The 8,877-nt window shown below is 43.9% G+C and overlaps 1 protein-coding gene across 1 annotated transcript in view; it reads left to right on the top strand.

The window, feature by feature from the left end:
• XRCC2 (X-ray repair cross complementing 2) overlaps nt 1-8,877 on the top strand; it is a 108,990-nt gene that overhangs the window by 81,764 nt on the left and 18,349 nt on the right. The window lies entirely within an intron of this gene.

The following is an 8,877-nucleotide window of genomic DNA, read 5'->3' as shown; positions in this document are numbered from 1 at the left end:
CAAACCAACTGCCATCTTCATGCTTTTCTCCCTCCACCAAAGCCTTCCTCGTCTTGTGTCATGGCTTTTAGATTGCAAGCCCGAAAGCAGGGCCTGCCTTGTAATAAGAAATTCTAAGGTCTCAAATATATAATAAATATTGATAAATGCACATACGTAAATATATAAACCATGTGTGTGAAACAGTACAGGAGAGCAATCCTGAGGCCATTTTGACTCTCCCAATGACCTCAAATATTCCTCCTGTCTTAAGGGCGTATTTGTGTATGAATAGGGTGAGCCTGTGACTTGGATTCAGGAACTAAAGAATTAACCATCACAAGAAAATGGCCAGGCTGCCCAGGTAATGCAATCAGCAACCATTATCAGGTATCCTGGCAGACAGGATTTCTGCGGTAGACTGCCTCCTGTGATGTATGTATGATGATTTTGGGGTGGTCTTTGGCTAAGGGGGTTGGGCAATGTCAAAAGTCTTAAAAAGGTTCCCGTAGTGCTTTTTTTCAAGGGGGACACAGGGGGACACATACCCCTAAACAATTTGTGAATCTAAGTTTGGCCTCATTGAGGGGCAGTATTTCAATATAAGTAGAAAAATGAGAGGACCCCTATTTTTTTTAAGAAAAAAAGCACTGGATTCCTGCTCACTTTTGTTTAGGGTCTCTCCTTCCTTGGAAGGAGGGGAGGGAACTCTGCTTTGCGATGCTGCCTCCATCCATTTGCCAAACCCCAATTTTTATATCAATCTTCTTTCTTTCTTCTTTTTTGTAAGCTGCCCTGAAAGCCTTTTTTTTGGCTGTGTGGGGGTGGGAGCTGGATATGCTTATTTTAATAAACAAACAGGAGCAGGGAAGGGGAGTTGGGATCTGGAGGCTTTGGGGCTTTTTCCTCAGGGTTCGTTCTTGCACAGTCCTAACACATGCGGTAAGAAAATGCTATAGGCTGCAACATGCATCTTCTTCACAGGCATGCAGCAATGCCTTCCAGCAACCGTCTAAATGCCAACGAAAGACTCCAGGACATAAACCAGCTTTAAGATGCAGCAAGGGTGTTATTTCAATGGCTGCTGTTGTGGTGTTTTTCAGGGTCCTTAATGTTGAACAACACATTTTGAAAAAACAAAAAAAATTCCTTGCAGTAGCACCTTAAAGACCAACTAAGTTAGTTCTTGGTATGAGCTTTCGTGTGCATGCACACTTCTTCAGATATACAAGTGTGCATGCACACGAAAGCTCATACCAAGAACTAACTTAGTTGGTCTTTAAGGTGCTACTGCAAGGAATTTTTTTTGTTTTGACTATGGCAGACCAACACGGCTACCCATCTGTAACTGGAACACATTTTGAAAACATTGATACATATAGTAGCACTCAAATATTGCAGCACATGAGAATACTATAACAATAGATTGCCACTTTTTATAGACATTATGTCCAGAGCAATGTTGTACGTTTCTAGGAAACCTTTCTAATATGAAAGGAGTTCTCTTGAGAACATTTTTGCAGCAGTGAGTTGCCATGGGGTGGGGTAGGGATACAGATACAGATTATACAGATACAGATATATAGATACAATATAGATGATACTGATTTGTCTTCTGTTGCTTACCTAGGGAAGGTACAGGATCAGGATTTTGTTTTGTTTCATAGGTTGATTTTGATATAAGTAAAAAAAAAAAACCTGCTCCTTTTCCCTTATGGGGCCATATAGAGTCCCTTTGTAGGTTCTCTATCAGTAGGAGAAAATAACAGAGACCAACCAGAGAATAAGGTAAAGGTAAAGGTACCCCTGCCCGTACGGGCCAGTCTTGCCAGACTCTAGGGTTGTGCGCTCATCTCACTCTATAGGCCGGGAGCCAGCGCTGTCCGCAGACACTTCCGGGTCACGTGGCCAGCGTGACAAGCTGCATCTCGCGAGCCAGCGCAGCACACGGAACGCCGTTTACCTTCCCGCTGGTAAGCGGTCCCTATTTATCTACTTGCACCCGAGGGTGCTTTCGAACTGCTAGGTTGGCAGGCGCTGGGACCAAACGACAGGAGCGCACCCCGCCGCGGGATTTGAACCGTCGACCATGCGATCAGCAAGTCCTAGGCGCTGAGGTTTTACCCACAGCGCCACCCGCGTCCCATCCAGAGAATATTGAGAAGCAAAGCAGCTAGTAAGCCTGAACTTTATTGACTGTTGCAACAGGGTGCTCCCCCACACGCAGGAGAGAGGAGGAGGGGGACCACGAAGCACGTGTGCTTGCCCTTATATAACCATTTTGAAATTCCCTGCCCTGGAGCTCAAGACCACCCCTCCATACATCATACATAAATCACAGGAGAGGTGTAGCCAAAGACCACCCCCCACAAACATCATACCTATATCACATAAAAGGTGGTCTACAACAGAAATTTGAATGTTGTTGTTTTTCCCTGTCTGCCAGGTTATCTGATAATGCCTTATCTGATTGCCTTTTCTGGTAGTCTGGCCATTCCTTTGAGATGGTAATTACTTAATTCCTGAAGCAATGGGAAGGTTTTTTCATTTCCTCCCTTCTTGCAGAGAAACATTTGGTCAGTTTGGGAGTTAAAATGGTTTCAGGACTGTCTTCCTGTGCTGCTTCACACATGTGGTTTATATATTTATGTACGTGTTTGCTTGGTACATTTATGACAGTAACTGAATCCATTTCAGTTAAACTTCCTTAGTCACCCTGGTTGATGAGATTTGTTGGGAGAAAGATCAAGGGAGTGTGACTGCTCGTTCTTCTTGACCATACTTGACCCTATTACACAAGAGTTACCTTCTGAGGCACCACACGTGCCAGTGATACCATATATACTTGAAGCGCAATTGGAAAAGGCAGCAAACACTCTGTTCCGCCCCCACCCCATTCCACCCCTCTTTATGATGTTTTTGAGTCATTTCCATGTTTGGTGCAATGCGCATGTGCGTGGATGCGCACATATTTAACGTGCACAAATGGGGCTTATTTCCTAAGTAAGGTGGTTCATTTTCTAATGAACCTCCAATTCGAAAACACTTTTAATTGCAAACACACTATCACTTCAAATTCAAATTCTGTCTGATAAGGAATTACCTGGGGCAAATTCCCATGAAAGGTGGTATAAATGCAATTTAATTTTACCTAATCTATCCATCTTTCAGTGTTGTGAAACAAGGTGGAAATGTTTATATAAGAGAAATTATGAAGAAAACACAATGAGGATTCAGAGAAATGAAGTCCTTAGGCAGGTAACAAAGGTACGTAATGCTGCCAGATTAAAAGTCTGGCAGCTATTGTTAAGATTTATCAGAAGCATCTCCACGATGCAGCTCTTTAACATCACTTTCCATGATGTTCTTGTTAAGACCTGAAAAGTCTGGAAAAGTGTTGAAGGTGTAGATTTGTGCATGAATACATCCTGTTAGCAGCAACGTCAAATCCTACCATGAGAATAAATTAAATAATGCCCTGGAATTATCTTTCTTAAATCATTTCATTTGTGAAAGCTGTGCAGGAGTAGGAATGTTTGGGAAAGATGCAGAAGGGAAATTAAGGCAACAGTAAGGGGATGCGGGTGGCGCTGTGGGTTAAACCACAGAGCCTAGGACTTGCCGATCGGAAGGTCAGCGGTTCGAATCCCCGCAACGGGGTGAGCTCCCGTTGCTCGGTCCCTGCTCCTGCCAACCTAGCAGTTCGAAAGTACATCAAAGTGCAAGTAGATAAATAGGTACCACTCCGGCGGGAAGGTAAACGGCATTTCCGTGTGCTGCTCTGGTTTGCCAGAAGCGGCTTAGTCATGCTGGCCACATGACCCGGAAGCTGTATGCCGGCTCCCTCGACCAATAAAGCGAGATGAGAGCCGCAACCCCAGAGTCGGCCACAACTGGACGTAATGGTCAGGGGTTCCTTTACCTTTTTAAGGGGTGTGTGAAGAAAATGGCCACAATAACTTTAAAGAGACCAGCAAATTTCTGTTCTCCAGAGCCAAGCTGCAAACGGAACTATGGGAGCTCATAAAGCTTACCTGCTTCCCCAATCTTTTCCACACCCACCCAATCCCTAAAACAGAGCTTTCCAAACATTTCATGCTAGGGACACACTTTTTAGACATGCATCATTTCAAGACACAGTAATTCAGTTTTGCTAGCAAACCGGAGGTTAAACTAACCCCTTTCCAGCCCCAGGAGGAATGCGGGGAGCGTTTGCGCAACACAGCTACACATTGCAGCGGACACACTAACGTGTCACGACACACAGTTTGAAAAGCTCTGCCCTAAGAGATTCCTGCAAACACCCACACAGACTGCAAACTAACCTTGGGGAAACTTATCTGTTTTTTCCCACACTCCAGCTTACTCTTAGACCACATAATTGGGTGATAGAGGTTGAAGAAGGGGGAATGTTTTCTTCTCTTATTGTTTGTCTTTGCTGCTGCTCCTTTGTTGTCTGTCTCCAATTTAATGTTTGGAGATGCAGAGGTTGGCAGAAGAACTGTAGTTTCCCCAGTATTTTGGAAAATTCCCAAGTGAATCTTCTAAGAAGAGCTTTAGATAGCTCACCCATCTCTGGTGGCCAGTTTGTGCCAGGAAGCTAGTGGTCTGGGGTACTCACTCACATTTGAACCACACATCCAGAAAATTCAGTGGGGAACAGATTAATAATAATAATTTATAACATCACAAATATACATGCACATCCAGATATGCGTCAACTGCACATCTGGAACTACCTTACTAGATGGAGACAAATGCACGTAACCCAATCCAAGTAATGCCACAATCTCTGCATTCATATTTTTCCTTAAATATCATGCAGAGCTATTTACATACTCCTCTTTGGACGCGGGTGGCACTGTGAGTTAAACCACAGGGCTTGGGCCTTGCCAATCAGAAGGTTGGCGGTTCAAATCCCCGCGACGGGGTGAGCTCCTGTTGCTCGGTCCCAGCTCCTGCCAACCTAGCAGTTTGAAAGCACGTCAAAGTGCAAGTAGATAAATAGGTACCGCTGCAGCGGGAAGGTAAACGGTGTTTCCGTGCGCTGCTCTGGTTCGCAAAAGAAGTGGCTTAGTCATGCTGGCCACATGACCCAGAAGCTGTATGCCAGCTCCCTCAGCCAATAAAGCGAGATGAGCGCCATAACCCCAGAGTCGGCCACGACTGGACCTAATGGTCAGGGGTCCCTTTCCCTTTCCCTTTGAATCTTTCATAATGCAGTTAGTAAGAGAGCTAGTGGATGGCTACATTTGATCCATAGGTATGTCCAGCGCTGGTGACAGCATTTGCTCTAATTTTCTCTGAATTTATAAAATAAATATAGGGCAGTCAAGTATACTTTTTCTTACTAGTGGACGAAAATAAGCAAGTTCATGTCCACCCGCCCCTTTAAGGAAATGCATCAAGCTCTGGAATCTTGGGGAAGAGGGAGGAATTCTCCCTTTTACACAAATTTAGCATTAAAGTTTCTAGACTTTTGTAATCCCAGTGGACCATATGCCACAATATAATATACATTTGATTATTTTCTTTTTGATCTTAACATTTGTAAGCCATAAATAATAGATTGCAAATGGAATTCTGGGAGTGAATTCATTTTAAGCTGAGCACTAAACTATTTGCAAATGTACTTAGGCAACAATCCAAGAGAAACATTAAAAAATGTCAATCGGCTATTGGGAAGCAAAGTGTCACCATATGTTAGATTAGGAAATATAAATTATAAGTAATATCTGTCAGATCTACTAAGAGTAAAAGTAAGGAAAGATGTTATTAGGGGCTTAGGAAAACCTCTGTTCAAACAAGACCAGACTTTCAACTGAGGATGGCTTCACATGCTGTGTTTCATACACAGAAAGCACTTCTGTGTAGGGTAATAAATCATGAAATATGAATGGGGATTGTGTGATGAATGTGACAGGTAAAGCAACAAGCCAGCAGTGTTTGTAGAAAAGAGACACCCAAGCTTTTGAAAGGTAATGAGTAAACTGCATTATTTCAAGAGCTCATCAGAATAGCCACATCAGACTCTTGACCTGGAAATCCCAGCTGAGAGGGTGGGTATAGCATAGCGTCTCAAGGATTCTGGCAACCCTGTAACTCTGGTTGTGAAAAGAGGCTGCTAAATAGGTTAAGCTTAGCCTGCTAGATTCCCTTTTCCTGGGAGGACTGTCTTTTGCATAATTAAATATATGGTCACGTACAGGTGGTTTGTTGCCATAGGGCAATGGTGGCCAGGTGCCGCCTTCCAGATGTTGGTGTTGTTTGACTTCAGCTCCCATCACTCCTGACCACTGACCACTCTCCCACAGGAGGTAATGATGGCCATCGACTTGGATGGCTTTAAGAGAGGATTAGATAAATGAATAGGATAAAGTTATCAGCAGATACTAGCCGCGATGGCCCTGTTCTTCCCGCCTTTTTCCAGTGTTGTTCTCATGTTTACTATCTGGAGTTCACCATGTTGGCTATTCCTGCAACAGAAGCGAATCAGGTTTACGGTGCTGGTTTTAACCTTTAAAGCCCTATATGGCCTAGGACCCTCGTACCTATGGGACCGCCTCTCCTGGTATGTCCCACGGAGGATCTTATGGTCTTCAAACAAAAACACCTTGGAGGTCCCTGGCCACAGAGAGGTTAGGCTGGCCTCAACCATAGCCAGGGCTTTTTCGGCTGTGGCTCCAATCTGGTGGAACACTCTGTCACAAGAGACTAGGGCCCTGCAGGACTTGACATCCTTCCGCAGGGCCTGCAAGACAAAGCTGTTCCACCAGGCCTTTGGCCAGGGCACAGCCTGACTCCCTCCTTTGGCAATCCTCACAGAACTCTAGCCCAATGGTTGCCATAAATTTGATTTGAATTAATTTTAGAATGAAATGATTTTAGAATGTTGTATTATTTTACTGTTGTTAGCCACTCTGAGCCCGGCTTTGGCTGGGGAGGGCGGGATATAAATAAATTATTATTATTATTATTATTATTATTATTATTATTATTAGTCAGAGAACCTTTTGAAAGGGGACTGGTCTTTCTTTCCCCCTCCTCAGGCTGGAGGTGGCATCGTCAAGGATCTGCATGTGTGAAAGAGAACAAAAGACTGGAAGTGCTGGAAATTCGTCTGAAAGAGACACAGAGGCAAGAGTCCACTGCTGTGGTTCGGGAAGGGCCAAAGCTCAGTGGCAGACCATATGCCTTATGCCCAGGTAGGACTGGGAGAGAGTCCCGCCTGCAATCCTGGACAGCTGCTTCCTGTCAGTGTACTGTACACAATACTGAGCGGGAAGCCAAGTTACAGGGAACCAGGCAGAGGGCCTTCTCGGTAGTGGCACCCACCCTGTGGAATGCCCTCCCACCAGATGTCAAAGAGAACAACAACTACCAGACTTTTAGAAGACATCTGAAGGCAGCCCTGTTTAGAGAAGCTTTTAATGTTTAATAGACTATTGTATTTCAATATTTTGTTGGAAGCCACCCAGAGTGGCTGGGGAAACCCAGTCATATGGGTGGGGTATAAGTAATAAATTAGTAGTAGTAGTAGTAGTAGCCCCCTGGAAAGCTAAATGGGGAGCAGGATCTGCTGCAGTATTCACGCTGTGAACCCCATGCTTACTGTATGTTCAGCCTGTATATAAAAGGTAAAGGGACCCCTGACCATTAGGTCCAGTCGTGACCGACTCTGGGGTTGCGGCGCTCATCTCACTTTATTGGCTGAGGGAGCCGGCGTACAGCTTCCGGGTCATGTGACCAGCATGACTAAGCTGCTTCTGGCGAACCAGAGCTGTGCACGGAAACACTGTTTACCTTCCTGCTGGAGTGGTACCTATTTATCTACTTACATTTTGACGTGCTTTCGAACTGCTAGGTTGGCAGGAGAAGGGACAGAGCAACGGGAGCTCACTCCAACATGGGGATTAGAACCACCGACCTTCTGATCGGCAAGTCCTAGGCTCTGTGGTTTAACCCACAGCACCACCCACGTCCCCATATATACTTATGTATATACAGGCTTTTACACTTATGTATATACAGCCTGTATATACTTATGTGTAAATGAAACTTGGCATCCCATAAATGCCTCAAGTCTCCAGTGACCTCTTTCCAGGAAAACCAACCCAGAATGCATGCTGGAACCCCTGGAACTTCTCAGCGTAATGTGTGACATTATGTAGGATATGGTTATAGTTGTATTCCATGCAAAGGGAGCAGAAGAATCCAAAAATATGGCACTGTGCAAGAAATATTAGCTCAGCCCAAGAAGTTCATAAATATTTTTGACGATTGCCATAAGCCAAACTCCCTTAGTTTTTGCAAACAAGGGAATTAGAATTTTCACTTTCACGTCTTGCTTCACATACAAAAGAGTTTCCCATAGCAGTTGATTTCTCATTAATTGGTGGCACCTGTTATAAGAAAAGAGATCAAACAGAGCTCACATGGAGATGATGAAGCAGAAACAACCATAAAGTCCACCACAATTGATTTTCTGCCTTATGTAAATCTAGGGAGGAAAGTGTTGTCGGATCTAACTGTCATTTTTGAGCTACTATCGTCCATTATAAAATGAAGGGTTGCTTTTTTGAACGGAGAACTCCTGAGTTTAATGTGGTGTTTTATCTTTTGTTTGTTTTGATCCATCAATATATTAATGGGCTTTGAACACCAAATGCATTTTAACACATTAGCCATTACAAAGCTAAGCCTTCTTCCATAAGTTATACAGAAACTCACAGGTAAACTTTTGAAATTATGAAATCAAAGGAGAGCCTACAACACTCACATTTAAGTCCTTCTTCCTCTTGTTCTTGCAGTTTGATTCTATTTAGAGCTTTTACAAATGCTATCTTGTTTAGTCTCTTAACAGGCTCTGTTATCCTTCTCACAGTAGACAAAGCTAAG

This window comes from Podarcis muralis, chromosome 12, assembly GCF_964188315.1.
Source record: "Podarcis muralis chromosome 12, rPodMur119.hap1.1, whole genome shotgun sequence".
Taxonomy (NCBI): domain Eukaryota; kingdom Metazoa; phylum Chordata; class Lepidosauria; order Squamata; family Lacertidae; genus Podarcis; species Podarcis muralis.
This window is presented reverse-complemented; position numbering and strand designations above follow the sequence as displayed.